Source organism: Giraffa tippelskirchi, chromosome 1 (genome assembly GCF_054371585.1).
Source record: "Giraffa tippelskirchi isolate mGirTip1 chromosome 1, T2T-mGirTip1v1.2.pri, whole genome shotgun sequence".
Lineage (NCBI taxonomy): Eukaryota > Metazoa > Chordata > Mammalia > Artiodactyla > Giraffidae > Giraffa > Giraffa tippelskirchi.
The window spans coordinates 107,123,537-107,145,102 of NC_137275.1; the positions used below are offsets into that span (position 1 = coordinate 107,123,537).

The window sequence follows — 21,566 nt, forward strand, 5'->3', positions numbered from 1 at the left end:
GGGAGGTCATTTTTCAGGGGCCATGGCCCCTGGGGCCCCGCGCCCAGGGAGGGCTCCCACACTGACCGGGAACTTCAAGGCACCCTCAAAAAGGCTGTTCTGTCACGTTTGCTCTGCAATACTAGGCCTGTCTGCACCGTGCTCGGCTCCTGCGGTGAGAACACCGTGGGCGCCCGCCTGCATCCCGGGACTTTCTCCTTAGGCTTTTAGTTACATCATTTTGCAAGAGGTACGGACTGACATATGCAACACTTAAAAAGACGTTAGTTGAAATTCTTGTTTTATATAAGGCCTGTGCTGATCTACAGATCTTCCTTGGTGGCTTGCTAAGTTGCTTCAGTCGTGTCCGACTCTGTGCGACCCCATGGACTGCAGCCTACCAGGCTCCTCCGTCCATGAGATTTTCCAGGCAAGAGTACTGGAGTGGGGTGCCATTGCCTTCTCCGCCCTGGTGGCTTAGCGGTAAAGAAACTGCCTGCCAAGGAAGACACGCTGGCTTGATCCCTGGGCGGGGAGGATCCCTTGGAGAAGAAAATAGCAACCCATTCCAGTATTCTTGCCTGGGAAATCACATGGGCAGAGGAGCTTGGAGGCTACAGTCCATGGGGTCACAAAGAATCGGACATGAGTTAGCGACTAAAACAAACCACAGTGCTGATTTGTGAATACGATGGCCATGAGCCAGGTTCCCTAATTGTCTTCCTTTCCCTTTTCGTGTTGTTTCCAGATGGGGGAAATCAGGTCATTGGCAGGCATCCCCCTGGAGTGATTGCAGCGTCTCTGCTGGTGTTTCATTCAGCATTTGGAAAGATCTGGAAAGTCATCTGTCCCCCTTCCCTAGCCAACAAACCTCTGACAAATCTGTAGTCAGTTTCTTTCATGACTTGCCTGTAAGAAAGAATTGTTCTGATCCTTTAGAAGCAAGATTTTGCTACATTTGAGCAGTAGTTTTGGTAAAGGACTAATTTAGGGTTGCAAAAATATAGATGTCATCTATGTTTTGTCTCTGCCTCAGCATTACTGACTCATTCCTTTATGAGCCCAATTGATACAATAGTTTACAGAGATTCACAAGAATGCTAACATTTCCACTTAACAGAGGAAGACAAACGGGCTGATGCTGCTGTTTAGTCACCGAGTTGTGTCCTACTTTTTGTGACCCCAGGTACTGTAGCCCGCCAGGCTCCTCTGTCTATGGGATTCTCCAGGCAAGAATACTGGAGTGGATTGCCATGCCCTCCTCCAGGAGTTCTTCCTGATCCAGAAATCGAACATGCGCCTGCCTCATTGGCAGGTGAATTCTTTACCACTGAGCCATCAGGGAAGCCGAAAGCCATACTGGGACAGAGACAAATGCAAACAGCCCCCAAAGCAGCTCATTTCCTCTTTCGTCTTGGCAGCTCTGCACAGGGCCGGGTCGTGGATCTGAGTTTGCTCAAAAGAAGAGTCAAGTGACCCTGCTGCTGGGCTACGGAGGCCCCCCTTTCATGACAACCCCCTCACCCCAAGCATTTCTCTCATTTCTTCTTTGCTGACATGTCCCCCTCCGCCGCCGATCACACGTGGCAGTATATCACTGGGTGACCCGCTCTACCTTCATGGCGTGCCACAGCTCGTGGGCATCATATGAGGGTGGGGGGTACATGAGGCCGACCATGACGTCCTTGAAGTGATTGGAAAGCTTCTTCTTCAAGTCCCCAACCAGGTCCTGTGCAGGGAAAGCAAGTACTTGCATTACACCACTTCCCAAGTTTGCGGGGAAAATGGGATAATTGCAGAAAGTCTTCTAGCAGGATTCCCTTCTCCTTGCCCCTTCACATGATAGCTAGTTTGGTTTGGATTCACACGTGTGTACATGGGTTACATGAGAGGATGGACTTGAGGGTTTGAAAATGAGTGATGTGGTCATACCTCCACACCAGACGTCATCTGTATGGATATTCTAGTTACACAATCACAGAACCATGATCCTTCTTTAATCCCAACACAACCCCTCTTCTGAGCCTATAAATAAAAGTTAAAATCTGAAAAGCTTAAAATAAATAAAAGTTGAAACTGAAAGCATTTCAGTAGGGAGTATAATAGTTTTGTGTGGAATTAATGAAATATTAGTCCTTAAAGAAAATATGCATTTTATCATTATAGCAGTGTCTTTTAGTAAAGAGTTCCGGTTATACTGTTGCCAAAAAGCTTGTGTAAATGAGTTAAGTAAGCAGTCTTGGAACTTTCTTCAAATAGTCACCTGAAAAAGAAAAACAAGCATGCTAGATTTTAGCCCTTGAAATACAGGTATAAAGGCGTGAAACTGATGGTTTTCCTTTAGTTTTCATTTCACTCATATAGAGTAGATGTTTAAAAACAAAAAATATGCACAATTTATGTTTTCTAGGGTTATAAAGACATCTGAAAGATTTTTTAAATGTACCATTTCTTGTTAAAATGTACAGTATATATTCAGTTATATGTTAAAATATGCAACAGTTTAGTTATGAGATGATTCACTAAGATAATTCAATAAGGCACAATAAGCTTTGTTACAGTACAAAACAAAATTGTCATAATTTTCATTTTATTTGCTATAATCTGGCAGTATATTTCCTGTGTTTCTTTTTTAGCAAAAAAGGCATCAGCCACAAGGTGTTAATTGGCAACACAGAGAATGTTTGCTCAGGTCAAGGCAGTTTGTCTAATGTCTGGAGTTGTGGCTGGTCTTGGAGTATATATAAGACTTATAAGATCGCCTCCTCATGGAGCTGGTATTCCAGTCAATTCCCTCATCTTTTGCCATCAACTGTTTCTAATTTCTGTAACAGACTGTCCTGGTGTGCTGTCAGGAGGCAGGCAAAAGCAATGATAAAGCCGTTGTGAACACATGAGCTTGTGAAGACTTTGTTCTCCTGCCCACATGAGCTCAGCACATCGTTTTGAAGGAAAGGCAGCAGTGGAGTCAGTGGGTTTTTATTTCTACTTTTTCTCAGACAAGATGGTAGGAGCTGGAGAAAAACAACACACAATCTCTGTTTTCAAGAGGATCCACATCCATAAACATCCCAGACATAATGCGAGTGAAAATGCGAGCTAATGCTTTGGAAGGCTCTGGTCATCATTTTTCACATCATAAGATCCTAAACAGTAGTTCAAGAGGGTTCTAAAAATTCAGATAAGAGATGAGAATGGCCTTACAGGCCTAGGGACACAAGACAGTCAGACAAGGGAGAAGTTGCTTTGGGATGGGCGTTCAGAAGTCACTTCTGATAGTTAACTTTATTCACTTTTGCTGGGCCATTAACATTGTTCTAGATGTTTCTGTGAAGGTGTTTTTAGATGATTTACGTTTAAATCAGTGGACTTCAAGTCAAGCGAATTGCCCTCCACAGTGTGGGTGAGGCTCCTTCAGTCAGCTGAAGACTTTCCCTCAAGAGTTCTGCCAGCAGCTGATCCTTGACACCGGGCTCCTACCCCCTCTGAGCCTCCAGTTGGCCTGCGTCTCGGCTGGCCTGCCCTGTGGATTGTGGCCTGTCCACCTCACAGTCATGTAGCTAATCCCTCACATCGCCCTCCCTCTCGGTGGCGGTGGGCATCCTTCCGACAGCGAGGACTTTGCATAGTCAGAACAGCATGAGGGTGACACGTTTCCTGCGGCACGGCTCATGACTTGTCTCTCGGGTGAGTTTACTCTCCCACTGCAGCAAAATCAACTGCGAACTAATAATAAAGATGGATCTGGGCAATCCCAGATACTTTATTTAGTGAACCTGAAAATGTAACACGTCAAAATATGTGACATGCAGCTGAGACAGTAATTGAACATCCATTTTAGCTTTAAATATTTATATTAGAAGAGAAACAGTCAGTCAATGACCTAATCTTCCACCTCAAAACTAGAAAGAGAAGAATATATTAAATCCAGTATAAGAAGGGAGGAAATGACAGGGTGGAGTGCAGACTGTGATGGATTACTGTAACTGTATTACACATGTATGAAACATATATTCATATATTTTAAATTTTAAAAAAGGGAGGAAATGAGAATACGATCATAATTCAATGAAATAGAAAATTAATAAATACTTAAACTGTCAATGAAATCAAAACCTAATTTCTGAATGTTAATAAAATTCTAATTAGACTGAAAAGAAAAAAGAAAATGCAAAAATATTGGCAATGTAAGAGTAGCATATACATATAAAACAAAAAAAAAGCATACACAAATACTACAGATATTAAAGGAAAAAAGAATATTATGAACACATTTATACCACTATATATATTTTTAGTTGAAATATAATTTATTTACAATGTTGTGTTAGTTTCAGGTGATTCAGAGATATATATATATATATATATGTTTATATGTTCTTTCTCATAATCTATCTCTTAGGTTATTACAAAATATTGACTAAATTTCCCTGTGCTATACAGTAGGTCCTTGTTGTTTACCTATTTTATATATAGTGATGTGTTTATGTTAATCCCATCCTGCTAATTTATCCCCCCCTGTTCTCCGTGCATGTGAGTCTGTTCTCCATTCGTGTGAGTCTGATCTCCGTGCCCGTGAGTCTGTTCTCTGTGTCCGTGAGTCTCTTTTCTGTGCATGTGAGTCTGTTCTCCATGAGTGTGAGTCTGTTCTCCGTGTGTATGAGTCTATTTCTGGTTTGTAGATAAGTTCATTTGTGTCATATTTCAGATTGTACATATAAGTGATATCATACAGTGTCTGTCTTTCTCTATCTGACTGGTTTCACTAAGCGTAATGTTCTCCGGGTCTCTCTATGTTGCTGCAAGTGGCATGATGTCATTGCTGTTTATGGCTGAGCAATGTTCCATACGCATACCACAGACACATTCCGCATCTTTATCCACTCCTCTGTCCATGGACACCTAGGTTGCTTCCACGTCCTGGCTATTGTGAACACTGGGGTGCGCGTGTCTTTTTGAATTATGCCATCATCATAAAGCCTGAAATACTCAGCATCTGTAGGTCATTCCTGTCACCTGGCTGCTGCATCCCTAGGGACCGCCTGTGGCTGTGTCACAGACAGGAGAGCAGAGCTGAGGCTCAGTTCCCTTCTGCACTCCTGATGGGAATAGGAATGGTGCAGCGTCTACAGAGAACAGCATGGAAGCTCCTCAGAAAACTAAACATACAACTACCATATGACCCTGCGATCCCACTCCTGGGCATATATCTGGAGAAAAACATAAAGATACACCACTATAGTTGAAAATTTAGTTGAAAAGTATAAATTTGTTGACAGCCACATATTACCAAAATAGGACAAGGAGAATTTCCAACTCAATCTAAATTTCCTTATATTAACGAAAAACAAAACCAAACCAGATTCACAAGTAATCCACCCTCTTTAATCTCTAGACCCAAGTGGAGTCACTTCATAACATCTATGACACATTTTAATGTAGAAGTAAAATCATCTCTACACAGTATTGTGTAGAAAGCAGAGGGTGAAAGAAGACTTCTCAATTTATGCAACTATTATTGCCCTAATACTCCAATAAAAAAAAAAAAATGAAATCCAGTGCTGTGCCTCGGTTTAAAGGGCGGCAGACCGAAACGTTAGAATCAGCAATTCTTTGCGAGCCTTCCTCTGGCCCTCAGGGCAGCTGATTGTTTCTTTGGCACTGCAGCTCCACCCCTGAGTTTATTGCACTGGATGAATGACCATATTACAGGAATGTTTGCCCCCCTCCCCAAGTCTGTCTCAGGCTTCTCAGGTGGCTCAGCGGTACAGAATCTTCCTGGCAATGCAGGAGAGGTGGGGTTGATCCCTGGGTTGAGAAATTGCCCCCGGAGAAGGAAATGGCAACCCACTCCAGTCTTCTTGCCTGGGAAAGCCTAAGGACAGAGGAGCCTGGCGGGCTACGGTCCATGGGGTAGCAAAGAGTTGGACATGACTGAGCGACTAAACAACAAGAAACGGCTTTATCACAAATGTTGCCAAATTTGGCCGAGTGCTGAGTGGTCAGATGTGCAGAGTTTATGGTGTATACCCGGTATAAATGAACCTGTAACAAGTTGAAGAATGAAGGAATGAACGTGGGAGGAGAAAGCCCTGAAGTTACTGATTAAACGTAAAACATACAGGCAATGGCTTGGGCATGGCAAAATCCTCCATTTGATCTTCAGTCACTTCTGGGGTCCCTATCCCTCCCGAACATTCGTAACAGCATCTTCCCCTTACTTCACCTGTGATCGCTGTGGGCTCTGACCCGGAACACCTGCGCCGGTTCCACTGCCCGGTGAGGTTCGGCGCGGCCGCAAGATGGCGCTGGGGAGCTGCGCGCCGGAGCGCGGGGGTGCGCGGGTGCGTGTGTGCGCGTGGCTATAGCACACGGATTTGATAAGGGACCTAGAGGAAGCTGGAGCACTGCGGTGAAAAAGACTGCCGGTGGCGCCCGGGCGGGAGGTGGCCCGGGTTCAGCCCGGGCCGAGCGTCAGCTGCGAAGTGGGCGACTCACCTGTGTGCCCCGTCTGGTCTGTACAGTGAGGACGGCTCCCACCTCAGCGTTGAGCTTTCTAGACAATGTTTGCTCAGGTGAAGTCCTTAACATGTTTTCTGGCTGCTATGAGGCACTGAAAATGTCTTTTTTCCCAAAATATATTAGGTAATTTGCTGTAGGTTTAAAATGGTGGGTACTAGCTGTGTCCTCTCTCCCCTCTTTTTTCTTTCTCTCCACCTCATTAGTTGTCTGTTCCCTTATATATCTCACAGCCTTTCCAGTATCCAGTTGTCAGTGATTCCATGGTCTCTAACTTACGAATGCATCCCCAAATTGACGATTTCATGCCCAGTTACCGCTGCAGCCTCGGCCTTTCGTGGTCATCGCTCCTGCGGTCAGTGCCCAGGCCTCCAGAGCGCCCCGTTCTGCCCTCCCGTTTGCCCTCCCAGCGCACCTGGCAGGTGACCCTGGAACATGCACATCAGCTAGTCACTTCTCTGCAGAAAGGCCCTTCCCCACTCCAAACGCCAGGACGAATTACAGCTACGTTTGTGCAGCTCAGCTCAGAATACAGCAAAGATGCAGGTGTTCTGTGTGACGGTCTCCAGGGCGCTGGATGGGCCCGCGGTGGACACATCCCTGCCCTCACCTCCGGCCGCTGCCATCCCTGCTCCCTATCCGTTCCACCCCGCCGCCGGCTTCCTGCAGCTCCTGGGTCTGCAGGCCCCTCCCTCAGGGCCCCAGCTTCCCATTCCTGTTACCTGCATGTTCTTTTGTTGTCTGTGCTGGCTGCCTACTTCATAGAGCCTGCTCTCATCACCGTTGACAGTATGCCCCGGCCCCAGTACTGTTTCTCGCCCGGCTTGATCTTTTCTCCAGAGCACTAGTTCATTCTAACATGATACGCGTGCGTGTGTGTGTGTTGCTTCAGTCCTGTCTGACTCTTTGTGACCTATGGACTGTAGCCCGCCAGGCTTCCCTGTCCTTGGCATTTCCCAGGCAAGAATACTGGAGGGGGTTGCCCTTTCCTTCTCCAGGGGATCTTCCTGACCCAGGGATTGAACCCGCATCTCTGAAGTCTCCTGCATTGGCAGGCGGGTTCTTTGCCACTAGCACCACCTGGGAAGCTCGCTGTAGTGGTGGCTTGTTTTTCAGGACATCAGAAGACAGTACTTTCATTAGGGAAAACAGATATTGAGTAACATGTTGAAGTAGCCAAACTTCTCAAGTTCAGAGCAGAGCCTTCACCTGCGTTGTCTAGTCAGTGTTTTAAATGCTCTCCGGAGGGACAGACACAGCGTTGCAGATGCAGTCTTCACAGGGTGCCTTTCCGCAGCCTGCCTGCTGCTCTTTCCTGTTTGCCAAAGACTCGCCCCAAAGGGACTCCTTGGGCCTCACAGCCTGGGCCTAAACTAGGCTGATGAGTGGATGCCCTTCAAGTGGATCTGTTGGAGCTGCAGGTGGGCCGTGTCGCAGCAGCTCCGACAGCTCTACTTAAACTAAAAGTGACATGGTGGTTCCCTTTTCTTTCTTCCTTTCACCTTTACCTAACTGTGTGCGCTCAGGGCAAGACACAGGATGGCCAGCACTCTGCTTGTTGGAATATGTTTTTAACTTCTATCACTTTTCCTGCTGTTGTAAAAAAAAATACTTGCTCTTGAAGCCATGTTGTAGACCTGTACCAAGTGTGACTTAGAAGTTGTCTTAATTCTGCCCACCCCAATAGTCATCGTGTAAACCCTCGGGAAATTTTATGTTACATTAGAAAAACACTTGTGCAAACTGCTTTGTCACTGTGCAGTGGTAAGTAAATGTTTAAAAAATGTATTTACTTATATTGACATGTAGTTGATTTACAATGTTGTATTAGTTTCAGGTATAAAGCAGGGTGATCCGTTATAGGTTGCTGCAAGATATTCAATAGAGTTCCCTGTGCTATACAGTAAACCGGTGTTGTTTATCGGTTTTATTTACAGTGGGATCTATCTGTTAATCCCAGACTCCTAATTTATCCCCCGCACCTTTCCCCTTTGATACCATATGTTTGTTTTCTATGTCTGTGAGTCTGTTTCTGTTTTCTATGTAGATTCATCTGTATTACTTTTAAGGATTCTATGTTTAAGTGATATCATATGGTATTTCTCTTTCTCTGTTACTTCTTTTGGTATGATAATATCTCTAAGTCCATCCATGTTGCTCCAAATGGCTTTATTTCATTTTTTTTTATGGCTGAGCAATATTCCATTGTACATATGTACATATCACATCTTCTTTATCCATCCTTCTGTCATTGGACATTTAGGTTGTCTTAGATATAAAAGTCACATCTTGGCTATTGTATGCTGCTATGGACACTGGGATGCATGTAGCTTTTCAAATTAGAGTTTTCTCCAGATGTATGCCCAGGAGTGGGATTACTGGATCATATGATAACTGTTTGTTTAAGGAATCTCCATACTGCTCTGCATAGTGGCTGCGCCAGTTTGTATTCTAGAATATTACTTCAGGTGAATTTGCCTCCTCTAGGAACCACTGTCAGATTGCCCAGCCCTTCAGCTGGGACAGACCTCCCCAGCCCAGGGGCATCTTGGGTCCCAGGTTCCACTGTACTGGGGAGAACTGCTCTGGGTCAAGGTCTGGAGTGACCGCATCCCTTACGCTGACCAGTGTGTCAGTGGTGTTCCAAGGCTCCTCTCGTGTGTCTCGGGACTAGTGTCAGCAGCTCGTCTATCGTAAACTATCAAATAGTAAGAAGTATTTGTGAAATGTGCCCAGAACTGTACCTTATTCAGCAGCTAAGAGAGTAATTTCCTCTCATCTTTCTTACTCATGTTCATAAAAATCAATGGTTGGCATACAGGAAATCTATCAGCTCTCCCACAGGAAGGGAAAGCTGGCCTTGTCCAGGTGGAAGAAGTCATTCTGAACGTGAGCAGTGGGGGAGGTCAGGAAGCCATCCCCAAGGTCCAGCAAGCTGACTGGGGGGCAGCCAGAGGAAGAAATGAAGGAAAAGGGAAATTTAGGCAGTTTGTCGGTGTTTTTTTTTTCCCTGTTAAGTGTACCCTAATGGGATTTTTTTTCCTCCTTTGTATTTACAGGCAGAGTGGACTTCTGTGAATGCAGTTCCTGTTCTGTATCAGACCCTGGCTGGACCCGGTCCCTGACTCCAGGAGGTGAAGGCTGAGGGGCGGGAGGTAAGGTCAGTCCGCACACCTGGCGTGGAGGGAGGGGCAGAGAGCCAGGCCTGTGCGCCGGCAGCAGAGGATGTGGTATAGCAGTCTCGGGGGTGTGTGTCTGCGGTGGCCTGAGTGTGTAGGTCCCGGGGAGAGTGCACGGAGTCCTGGCCGCTCAGTTTGCAGACCTGCAGGGCCTCCTCTTGATGCAGTGGGCAGAGCAGGAGGTGGCCAGCCCAGCTTGAGGGTCAGAGTGCAGATGCTGTGGACTTGGTGAGAGGGGTGGGAGGATGGATTGAATTTGGTGCACAGATGGGTATTTTGCGGGGGGATCGAGATTAATGCTCTGGTATTAAAGCGGGACAGTAGAGTTTTAGGTTTGGACTCCTCCTGCCTTCAGTTTAGGGATAGCCAGGGTAAGGTCCTGGGGCAGCAGCTTGGGGCGGGGCACCATTTCCACATCCATCTGGATACCACGTGGCGATGCCCAAATCAGAACCGTGTGAGCCAGGGACCCGTGGCAGTAAAAGTGACTAGGAGACTGACTAACTGACCTGATGGGATCTGAGAGCCGAGGGGCCCCACTAGGCTCCTCTGAGGGTCCTCAAGCTCTCTGGAGGCCTGGGACGCTAGCACAGGGGGTCTGACCACTCTGAGACCTTGGGCGTGTGGTAAGGCCTCTTCCCTGGAGGATCTGGTGTCTAAGAAGGTGCAAACACCTCGTTTCTTAGTTTTTTTTCTCGGTCTGTTTTAGGGCCATTTTGTAGAAAGTGATAAAGTATTGCTTTTACTCAAGTTAACCTCATCTACGAAAGGCACAGATGTACGTAAACTTTTGGGATATGAACTTACTGAAAATGACCTCTCTTACGGCAGTATGCATATTGCAGCAATATTGGGTGACTGATGCTGCAACTTGTATACCTTTTTTTTTTTTAATAAATTTATTTATTTTAGTTGGGGGCTAATTACTTTACAATATTGTAGTGGTTTTTGCCATACATTGACATGAATCAGCCATGGGTTTACATGTGTTCCCCATCCTGAACCCCCCTCCCACCTCCCTCCCCATCCCATCCCTCTGGGTCATCCCATTGCCCCAGCCCTGAGCATTTGTCTCATGCATTGAACCTGGAATGGTGTTCTGTTTCACATATGATAATATACATGTTTCAGTGCTATTCTCTCAGAACGTCCCACCCTCACCTTGTCCCTCAGAGTCCATAAGACTGTTCTATGCATCTGTGTCTCTTATTCTGTCTCGCATATAGGGTTATCGTTACCATATTTCAAATTCCATATATATGCATTAGTATACTGTATTGGTGTTTTTCTTTGTGGCTCAATTCACTCTGTATAATGGGCTCCAGTTTCATCCATCTCAATAGAACTGATTCAAAGGCATTCTTTTTAATGGCTGAGTAATATTCCATTGTGTATATGTAGCACAGCTTCCTTATCTGTTCGTCTGCTGATGAACATCTAGGTTGCTTCCATGTCCTGGCTATTGTACACAGTGCTGCTTGTGTAGCTTTTACGTTCTCTTTCAAAGGAAAACTACTCCGGGTGTCACAGGAACATAAGAAAAGGAGCAGTTTTACCTGGAAGAAAAACAACAACTGGTTTCCTACTACGGTTTAATTCAGCTAATTTCATGAGCAGTGGTGGCCTTTTAGATGTCATTCATTCCAAAGCAGAGAACACCTTTGTTTTGTGTACTGTGGTTGTTCAGAGCCTGAGGTTTGGAGATGGAGTAAATCTTTAAGAACTAGTCTTACAGAGAAAGAGTTATGGTGGTATTTCATCGATAATGGTCAGGTGACAAAAAGTAATTGCTATTCCAGGTCCTTTTGGACTGAAGAGTTTTCATTCTTAATCTGTGGTTTAAGTGCACAAAAGAGGAGAGAAATCCTTAATGGCACCTGCTTTGAAACCAGTGCATGATTCCGTAAAGTACTCTGGACGGTTCTATTGCCTGAAATTATTTTTGAGCACCATTCTTTTCTAATGGTCTCTAACTGCAGCTTTGGGAGGAAAAGCTAGTGGGGAAGCCACTTGGATAGAGATGTGGGTGAGGACCTCAGGAGAACTGCAGGAAAAGATCTTATTTCTGGGCCTGGATCATTAGCTCTATGTGCCTTCCCTGGAGCTGAACATGGGGTGTTCCCAGGCAGTGCCTAATTGGACCAGTTGGTAGTGTTGGGCTGTGAGAGCTTGTACTTTATGAAGCTGAATGATTTCTAAGAAAGGGCTGGTGGGGTCACACATCATGTGCCGGCACTTCTGATGTGTCTCTTTCCCACATCCTGTGCAACACGTTTGAGGTAGAGGAACTGTCTCGAATGTTCAGTGAAGTCGGACACCTTTGTGATCAGAGACTGGAGAGCCCAGACCCTGTGCGGAGGTGTCTCAGAAGTTTGCCTGGAAACGGGAGGGGTTGGGGGGACTCACCCGGCCGAAGGCACCCAGGTAAGCCTCAGCGATGAGCAGCCTCTGGGCGTTGCAGCGCTGGGTCAGGATGTCGATCAGCAGGTCCTTGTCACAGCCTGGAAGAGAGTTGTGTTGGAGAGTGAGTGAGTGCTGTGGGTGCCACACTGCAGGTAGGGAGAGCCCACGGTGCAGGGGCCAAGGCCAGTGGGCCAGCTCGTCCCCTGGTGCTCCCAGTGGAGGGAGAAGGCCCAACGTGAGTGGAAGTTTCAGGGTACCCCTGCCGTGGCCGAGGTGCCTTCCGTCTCCCCCTCTCCTGCTGCTACAGACTTTTCTTTTAAAAGATTCAATACAAATAGAGGGGAGGAGAGAATGTGGCCTTTCTTCCATCCCCCTCCTACCCCACCAGCAAAAGGCTTCCCTGATCTCCACACGGATCCAGTTTGAACAGACCCCATGTCCTTCTCACCACACGGCTCTGAATGATTTACAATGTGCGTTGAGAGGAAAGTCACTGCTCTGGTCCTGCTGACAGCAGGTGAGACCACCAGGGTCCCTCTCTGTTTTGGAGAAAGAATTCCCCGCAGAAATGGAGTGAAGCAGGCACAGAGGTTATTGGCAGCACAGTTCATGCAAAGGGAACAAAGAAGCAGTTCATGTAGAGCAGGAGCAAAGCGGACACACAGACCCAGAGAAGACAGCAGGCAACGTCCCTAGTGAGGAGTGTGCCAGAGACGGGATTTAAATCACTAATGTGGGGCACTTCTTCCAGGGCTGTGTTCCACTCTGGCCAGGTATCTTGCCTCTTTCCCCACATGTGACCTGTCCCAGGGCCCTCCCCATATACATGCTCATCTTTTAGCCAAGATGGATTCTAGCACAGAAGATTGTGGGAGGTTTGACAGCACTTATTATGATGTGAGAGCTGGACCATAAAGAAGGCTGAGTACTGAAGAATTGATGCTTTTGAACTGTGGTGCTGGAGAAGACTCTCAAGAGTCCCTTGGACAGCACGGAGATCAAACTAGTCAATCCTAAAGGAAATCAACCTTGAATATTCATTGGAAGGGCTGATGCTGAAGCTGAAGCTCCAATACTTTGGCTACCTGATGCAAAGAGTCAACATATTGAAAAAGACCCTGATGCTGGGAAAGATTGAAAGCAGGAGGAGAAGGGGACGACAGAGGATGCGATGGTTGGATGGCATCAGCAACTCGATGGACGTGAGGTTGAGCAAGCTCCAGGAGTTGGTGAAGGACAAGGAAGCCTGGCCTGCTGTAGTCCATGGGGTCGCAAAGAGTCAAACGTGACTGAGCGACTGAACAACAACTTATAGGATGGCGCCCCCTCCCTCTGAGACCCCTGAGGAGCCGCTTGCACACTGGCGCCTGGTGGGGCGGGGCCTCGTCTCCCCGCCCTCAGGAGGGACAGGTGTGCTCATCCTCTCTCTCACTCCTGCAGAGCTCGGCTCCTGCCACTGATTCCGTCTTTGGAGTATCAGGGAAGACACAGCTCCCGTTGAATCCACCTGACAAACTCCAGCTGCTCTACTCAGGGGCCCATGTGCCCCTTACTCAGTGCAGACTCTCCAGAGAAGGAAGAGTCTTGGGGCAGGGAGCTGTGAGAGGAGGGAATCCGGCCCCTGCTTTTAACAGGGGCTCTGCTCCTAGGCTCTGAGGCCTGCCCTTCCTCCTCCACCAACCCATCAACCTGGTAAAATGCCTGGATGTACAATCGCTGCGGGGAGATTGTGGTCATAAAGAACCACCTGCCAGTGCAGGAGACAAAAAAGACGCAGGTTCAATCCCCAGGTTAGAAAGATCTTCTAGAGAAGGAAATGGTAACCCACTCCAGTTTTCTTGCCTGGAGAATCCCATGGACAGAGGAGCCTGGCAGGCTATAGTTCATGGGGTCGCAAAGAGTCGGACACTGGGCAGTTTAGCATGCACACATGCAGTCACAGTAGTGACCAGGAAGACCTCAGAAGCCCCTCAGCTTGACCAGTATTTAGATAAACTTCTCCTTATCATAAGCCTTCCATCTTTTCTTTTTTCTGAGAGCATTTACTTTGGAAAACTTGTGGTTGTAAATTCTTTCTTTACTCATTTGAGATGTAAATCTTCTCCCAACCACTTGCTGGATGGCTAGAAATGCCTTCCTCAAGGGCTTAGAATCCACCCCTTTCAGCCACAGTCATTGAGTGAGACAGTTGCTGGCCCCGGGCTCTGTGGCAGGCAGAACCCTCAGTGCCAGTAGGCAGACTCGGGAGTCCTCATGGCGTGACCGGGCCCCCACCCTGTGTCCTCTGAACTACTCACTAGCTCAGCCCAGGGCTCAGACCTCGCCTGCCTTTATCCCAGAGGAGCTGGGGGCAGTCTCTCTCCTTTTGCAAAGGCATCCTGGCCTGTTGAGTTGTGTGTGGTACAGTTTTTCTCTGACGAATTATGGAGATGTGGAGAAAAGCGAGTTGAAGCACTAGGATGTTAAGCAGATCATATTTTGGGGGTTTAAAGCCATCGTGGAAATGTGGGGATCATAGGAAGGTAATGAGTCGGGTGTGGAAACAGGCAGTGAGTGAGGGTGAGGATTGGATCAAGGTGGGTGAGTGTATCTCTGGAGACCCAGTGTGGGGCAGGGTGTCTATTCATGTCAGAGAGATGGTCTGGCAGCTGCAGAGTGGAGGTGGGAAGGCAGAGACTCTTCTCCAAAGACTGGAATTTCAGATTGGTGACAAAAAGGTGGCATGCAGTAAAGTGGCACTGAGCAGCAGGGTGCCCAGGCTCCCGGGTTAAGTCCTGGACCCGAGGGACATGAGATGGTTCTAGAGGAGTCTGTTGACTGCTTGATCCAAAATAAATGTAGTTTTAATAATAGGTAGAAGGTTTTTTGGTATTGACCATCTGGTGATGTCCATGTGTAGAGTTGTCTCTAGTGTTGTTGGAAGAGGGTGATTGCCGTGACCGGTGTGTTCTCTTGGCAAAACTCTGTTAGTTTCATTCTGTACTCCAAGGCCAAACTTGCCTGTTACTGCAAGTATCTCTTGACTTCCTACTTTGGCATTCTAGTCCCCTATGATGAAAAGGACATCATTTTTTTTTTTTTTTGGTGTTAGTTCTAGAAGGTCTTGTAGGTCTTCATAGACTTCAGCCTCTTGGGCATTAGTGTTTGGGCATAGACTTGGATTACTGTGATATTGAGTTGTTTACCTTGGAAACAAACAGAGATCATTCTGTAGTTTTTGAGATTGCACCCAAGTACTGCATTTTGGACTCATTTGATGACTGTGAAGGCTACTCCATTTCTTCTAAGGGATTCTTGTCCACAGTAGTAAAATGATCGTTATCTGAATGAAATTCACGCATTCCAGTCTGTTTTAGTTCACTGATTCCTAAAATATCGACGTTGGGCCTTACGAAGCATTACTAGGAACAAAGCTAGTGGAGGTGTTGGAATTCCAGCTGAGCTATTTCAAATCCTAAAAGATGATGCTGTGAAAGTGTTGTACTCAATATGCCAGCAAATTTGGAAACCCAGCAGTGGCCACAGGACTGGAAAAGGTCAGTTTTCATTCCAATCCCAAAGAAGGTCGATGCCAAAGAGTGTTCAAACTACCACACAATTGCACTTATTTCACGTGCTAACAAGGTTATGCTCAAAATCCTTCAAGCTAGGCTTCACATAGTGACCCTAGAACTCCCAGATGTTCCAGCTGGATTTAGAAAAGGCGGAGGAACCAGAGATCAAATTGCCAACATCCACTGGATCATAGAAAAGCAAGAGAGTTCCAGAAAAACATCTATTTCTGCTTCATTGACTCTGCTAAAGCCTTTGCCTGTGTGGATCACAACAAACTGTGGAAAATTCTGAAAGAGATGAGAATACCAGATCTCCTTACCTGCCTCCTGAGAAACCTGAATGCAGGTCAAGAAGCAACAGTTAGAAATGGACATAGAACAGACTGGTTCCAAATTGGGAAAGGAGTACATCAAAGCTGAATATTGTCACCCTGCTTATTTAACTTATATGCAGAGTTCAGTTCAGTCCTCAGTCGTGTCTGACTCTTTGCGACCCCTTCTCCACCTGCCTGTAATCTTTCCCAGCATCAGGATCTTTTCCAATAAGTCGTCTCTTCGCATCCGGTGGCCAAAGTATTGGAGCTTCAGCTTCAGCATCAGTCCTTCCAATGAACATTCAGAACTGATTTCCTTTAGACATAGTACATCACGCACAATGTCAGGGCAGATGAAGCACAAGCTGAAATCAAGACTGCTGGGAGAAATATCAAAAACCACAGATATGCAGATGATACCACCCTTAGGGTGAAAATGGAAGAGGAACTAAAGAGCCTCTTGATGAAGATGAAAGAGGAGAGTGAAAAAGCTGGCTTAAAACTCAACATTCAAAAAACTAAGATCATGTCATCTGGTCCCATCACTTCATGGCAAATAGATGGGGAAACAGTGGAAACAGTGACAGACTTTACTTTCTTGGGCTCCAAAATCACTGCGGATGGTGACTGCAGCCATGAAATTCAAAGACTTTTGCTCCTTGGAAGAAAAGCTATGACAAACCTAGACAGCATGTGAAAAAGCAGAGACATGACTTTGTCAACAGAGGTTCATCTCGTCAAAGTATGGATTTTTCCAGTCGTCATGTATGGATGTGAGAGTTGGACTATGAAGAAGGCTGAGCACTGAAGAATTGATGCTTTTGAGCTGTGGTGTTGGAGAAGACTCTTGAGAGTCCCTTGGACTGGAAGGAGATCAATCCAGTCCATCCTAAAGGAAATCAGTCCTGAATATTCATTGGAAGTGTTGATGCGGAAGCTCCAATACTTTGGCCACCTGATGTGAAGAGCAGACTCATTGGAAAATATCCTGATACTGGGAAAGATTGAAAGCAGGAGGAGAAGGGGATGACAGAGGATGAGATGGTTGGATGACATCACCGATTCGATGGACATGGGTTTGAGCAAGCCCCAGGAGATGGTCATGGACAGTGAAGCCTGGTGTGCAGCCTTCTATAGGGTGGCAAAGAATCAGAGACAACTAAGCAACTGAAGAACAACAAATAAGGTTTTTCAGTTATATATACATATTGATTTTGCTATCATCATACATAATTATTATAATGTGATTTTTGTTGTTATTCTGTTGGGATATTATCCACAATACACCTCTCGGAATTTTTCTCCGTGTTTCAAAGTTCATAGCAATCCTGGCTCATTTGTTTTCTAGAAGTATTTCAAAATATTTTCACATGGATCTCAAAAAATGTTATTCAAATATCAATTAAAATAACTGTAAGCTTAGCAATCAATTTAGAGAAGTCACTAACAGGACATATCTGTTGAATTATTTATGTGTTTTTCTTTCCTAAAAGATTTAGTAAACATTTGTATAGTTTTTGCCAATTACAAGAAACTTTATTTGGTTCCAATTATTCATATTTGTCTTTCTATCAATATTTCAAGTTATATTATTTTTATTTTGGTCTTAACAGAATAATTCCTTAATGAAAGAGATGAGATTGAATTTTATGTGGACCTTGTGTCCAGAAAAATTATTGAACTCTCATGCTGCTGCTGCTAAGTCACTTCAGCCGTGTCCGACTCTGTGCGACCCCACAGACGGCAGCCCACCAGGCCCCCCCGTCCCTGGGATTCTCCAGGCAAGAACACTGGAGTGGGTTGCCATTTCCTTCTCCATTGCATGAAAGGGAAAAGTGAAAGTGAAGTCGCTCAGTCGTGTCCGACTCTTAGCGACCCCATGGACTGCAGCCCGCCAGGCTCCTCCGTCCATGGGATTTTCCAGGCAAGAGTACTGGAGTGGGGTGCCAAAGAACATAGAATTCATGCAAGACTGAAAACAGCACACAGGAAGCCTCCTGTTAAATGTATCCTGACACAGGTAGCCAACTAGCTGCTTGAATATCACAGAAAGGCAGTCAGAATCGTCCTTTTTTTTAATTGTTTAATTTTTATTATGTTTAATATTTATTATTGTTGATGTACAATGTTGTGTTACTTTATGCTGTAGAGCAAACTGAATCAGTTATACCTATACACTAGATTCTTTTCCCGTGGAAGTCATTACAGAATATTGAGCCGAGTTTCCTGTGCTATCCAGTAGGCTCTCATGAGTTCCCTATTTTACATATAGTAGTGTGTATATGTCAAGCACAATCTCTCAATTTATTACTTCCCCCCACGCTTCCCCTTTGGTCACTGTAAAGTTTGATTTTAAGATCTGTGAGTATGCCTTTTTTCTTTTTCTGTGTTTATTTATTGGCTGTGCTAAGTCTTAGCTGTGGCACACAGGGTCTTTGTTGAGGCAAGTGGAATCTTTAGCATCTTAGTTGCGGCCTGTGCGATCTAGTCCCCTGATCAGGGACTGAACCTGGGCCCCCTGCATTGGGAGCACAGAGTCCTAGCCACTGGACGCCCAGGGAAGTCCCTATGAATCTGCTTGAGACGTCACTCTTCACCCATCAGACTAGTGGACACTCGGACGTTTGCCGAAGTGGTCTGCAGGCAAGGCCGTGGTGAACAGGCAGCGGTCAGCATTGCTGGTGGGCATCTGGGCTGGCGAAGCCCTTTGAGAGGCAACAGGGCTGTGTCCACCAGAATTAGGAATGTACAGCCCAGTGATCTCACTTGCCGTGATGAATACCTTAGACACAGCAGGTAGAATGTCGCATGTGGAAGCTTGCAACACTGTTTAATAGCCAAATACTGGAAGCACAGGGTCTATCGTTCGGGTCCTGCTTCAATTGTGTGGCATCTGTCCAGGACAATGCCATGAGATGTGACACATGAGAGCGATCCGTATCACACCTCTCCTCTGCCTGAGACCCTCTGACGGCTGACTGTGGCCCCCTGATTTCCCTCCCTCCTTTGACAGTCCACCTTGCTTTTCTCCAGTCGCATGGCCTTTTCCCTGTACCTCAATCGTGCGGGTCAGCCTCCCACCTCAAGGCCTTTGTACAAGCCATTCCCTTAGCCTCCCCAGAGAATCCCAGCGCTCACCCCCTCACCACCTTTAACTCTGCTTAAATGTCACGTTCTCCACAAGGCCACCTCTGACCACTCCATCTAAAATCTAAGTCCCCACCTGCCATTTCCAGTCTCCATTATCTAGCTCTATGTTTTCAATTACTCTTATTATATTCTAACACAGCATATAACTTATATGTTTATTGTCTGCTTTATGCGCCTCCCCCAAGATATCGATGCCATGGGGCAGAAATTGTCATCCGTTTTGTTGACTTCCATAACCCTAGGATATACCACACCTCCTTCCCCCACCAGACCCAGGCACAGCCCTTCTCCTCCCAGCAACACCCCCCCCCCCGCCAGGACACACCCCTTCCCCCTCCCCAGCACCCCCAGTGAGACACCTCCTGCCCCTCCGCTGCAAACCCGGGACACACCCCCTCCCCTCTCCGCAGTCCCAGGACACACCCCTCCCCAGCCCCAGGGTACACCCTCCCCAGCCCCCAAGACACACCCCTCCCCCTCCCCAGCCGCCCGAGGACACACCCTTCCGCTCCCCTCCGTGAACCCGAAGCTCAGGCCCCCTCCGCCACAGGCAGACTGAACAGGGAAGTCTTTGCGCCGCCCTCGCCCCGGCTCCTGGCCGCCGGTTGCGCGCTCTCCGTCCCTGGCGCTCCGCCAACGAGACCGAATTCAGAGGCCGGCGCTGCGAGCCGAGCAGGACTGAGTCCTGAGGCCCGAGACGAGCTGTTTCCGGGCAGGAGGTGTCTGCGGCGAGGCCGGTTAGTGCGGGCGGCGCGGAGCGCGGGTCGTGCGGGGCCGGGGCGGTGGACGCGCGGGGCCAGGGGGCGCGCGGAGTCCCGGCCGACTTCCGGCAGGTCGGCGGGGCCGGGGCAGCGAGTGTTCCCGCCTGTCCTTCCTCCTCCGTCGGCTCTGGGGTCGGGGAGGGGGTCCTGCGCCCTAGACTTCTCCATGGTTAGAGCAGCGTTGGGGGAGGGGAGAGAGGCAAGAGGCTGAGGTTGAGTTGCTCAGCTGTGTCCAGCTCTTTGTGACTCCGTGGACTGCTGCACGCCAGGCTTCCCTGTCCATCACCAACTCCCAGAGTCTACTCAAACTCATGTCCATTGAGTCAGTGATACCATCTAACCATCTCATCCTCTGTCGTCCCCTTCTCCTGCCTTCAATCTTTCCCAGCATCAGGGTCTTGTCAAATGAGTCAGTTCTTCACATCAGGTGGCCAAAGCATTGGAGTTTCAGCATCAGCATCAGTCCTTCCAATAACTATTCAGGACTGATTTCCTTTAGGATTGACTCATTGGATCTCCTTGCAGTCCAAGGGACTCTTGAGAGTCTTCTCCAACACCACAGTTCAAATGCATCAATTCTTCAGCACTCAGCTTTCTTTATCGTCCAACTCTCACATCCATACGTGACTACTGGAAAAACCACAGCCTTGATGAGACGGGCCTTTGTTGGCAAAGTGATATCTCTGCTTTTTAATAAGCTGTCAAGGTTGGTCATAACTTTTCTTCCAAGCAGTAAGCGTCTTTTAATTTCATGGCTGCAGTCATCATCGGCCGTGATTTTGGAGCCCAGAAAAACAAAGCCAGCCACTGTTCTCACTGTTGCCCATCTATTTGCCATGAAGTGATGGGACCGGATGCCATGATCTTACTTTTCTGAATGTTGAGTTTTAAGCCAACTTTTTCACTCTCCTCATTCACTTTCAAGAGGCTCTTTAGTTCTTCTTTTCTTTCTGCCATAAGGAGGATGTCATCTGCATATCTGAGGTTATTGATATTTCTCCCGGCAATCTTGATTCCAGCTTGTGCTTCCTCCAGCCCAGCGTTTCTCATGGTGTACTCTGCATATAAGTTAAATGAGCAGGGTGACAATATACAGCCTTGACGTACTCCTTTCCCTATTTGGAACCAGTCTGTTGTTCCATGTCCAGTTCTAACTGTTGCTTCCTGACCTGCATACAGATTTCTCAGGAGGCAGGTCAGATGGTCTGGCATTCCCATCTCTTTCAGAATTTTCCACCGTTGATTGTGATCCACACAGTCAAAGGCTTTGGCATAGTCAATAAAGCAGAAATAGATGTTTTTCTGGAACTCTCTGGAATATTTAACTTGGGTAGTAGAAGCACGCAGAAGCGAGGCGGCTGTGACGCCTCGGCGCAGAAGCGTGGCCGAGAGGAGCTAGGCCGGGCAGGGGGCTAGGCCGGGCCGGGGACCGGGGGCGGCGGCTGACAGGGGCGAGGCGGGGCCGTGGGCCGGTGGCCAGGGGAGACGGCCGACAGGGGCTAGTCCCGGCCGGGGGCCAGGTGCGGCGTCCCACAGGGCCTAGGCCCGGCCGCGGGCCAAGGGCGGCGGCCGACAGGGGGCTAGGCCGGGCCTGGGGCCGGGGGCGGCGGCCGACAAGGGTCTAGGCTGGGCCGGGGACCGGGGGCGGCGGCCGACAGGGGCTAGGCGGGGCCGGGGGCCGGGGGCCGGGGGCGGCGGCCGACAGGG

The 21,566-nt window shown here is 47.5% G+C and overlaps 1 protein-coding gene and 1 long non-coding RNA gene across 51 annotated transcripts in view; one reads left to right on the top strand and one right to left on the bottom strand.

Moving 5' to 3' along the window:
- The window catches only part of LOC145506319 (olfactory receptor 4A47-like), a 162,726-nt gene that overhangs the window by 37,525 nt on the left and 103,635 nt on the right, over positions 1-21,566 (top strand). For 49 of the 50 annotated variants that reach the window (XR_014053800.1, XR_014053790.1, XR_014053811.1 and 46 more), the window contains exon 1: positions 19,651-19,835. The gene's annotated coding sequence lies outside the window, so the exon portion shown is untranslated. Of the gene's footprint in view, positions 1-9,561; positions 9,654-19,650; positions 19,836-21,566 lie in introns of those variants that run through there. The other variant, XM_081490697.1, reaches the window with a different exon arrangement.
- Positions 2,553-7,178, bottom strand: LOC145506848 (uncharacterized). The gene is made up of 2 exons (XR_014054387.1): positions 6,206-7,178; positions 2,553-3,755 (listed from the first exon to the last, which is right to left on the bottom strand). It is a non-coding gene; the product is annotated as an uncharacterized LOC145506848 (long non-coding RNA).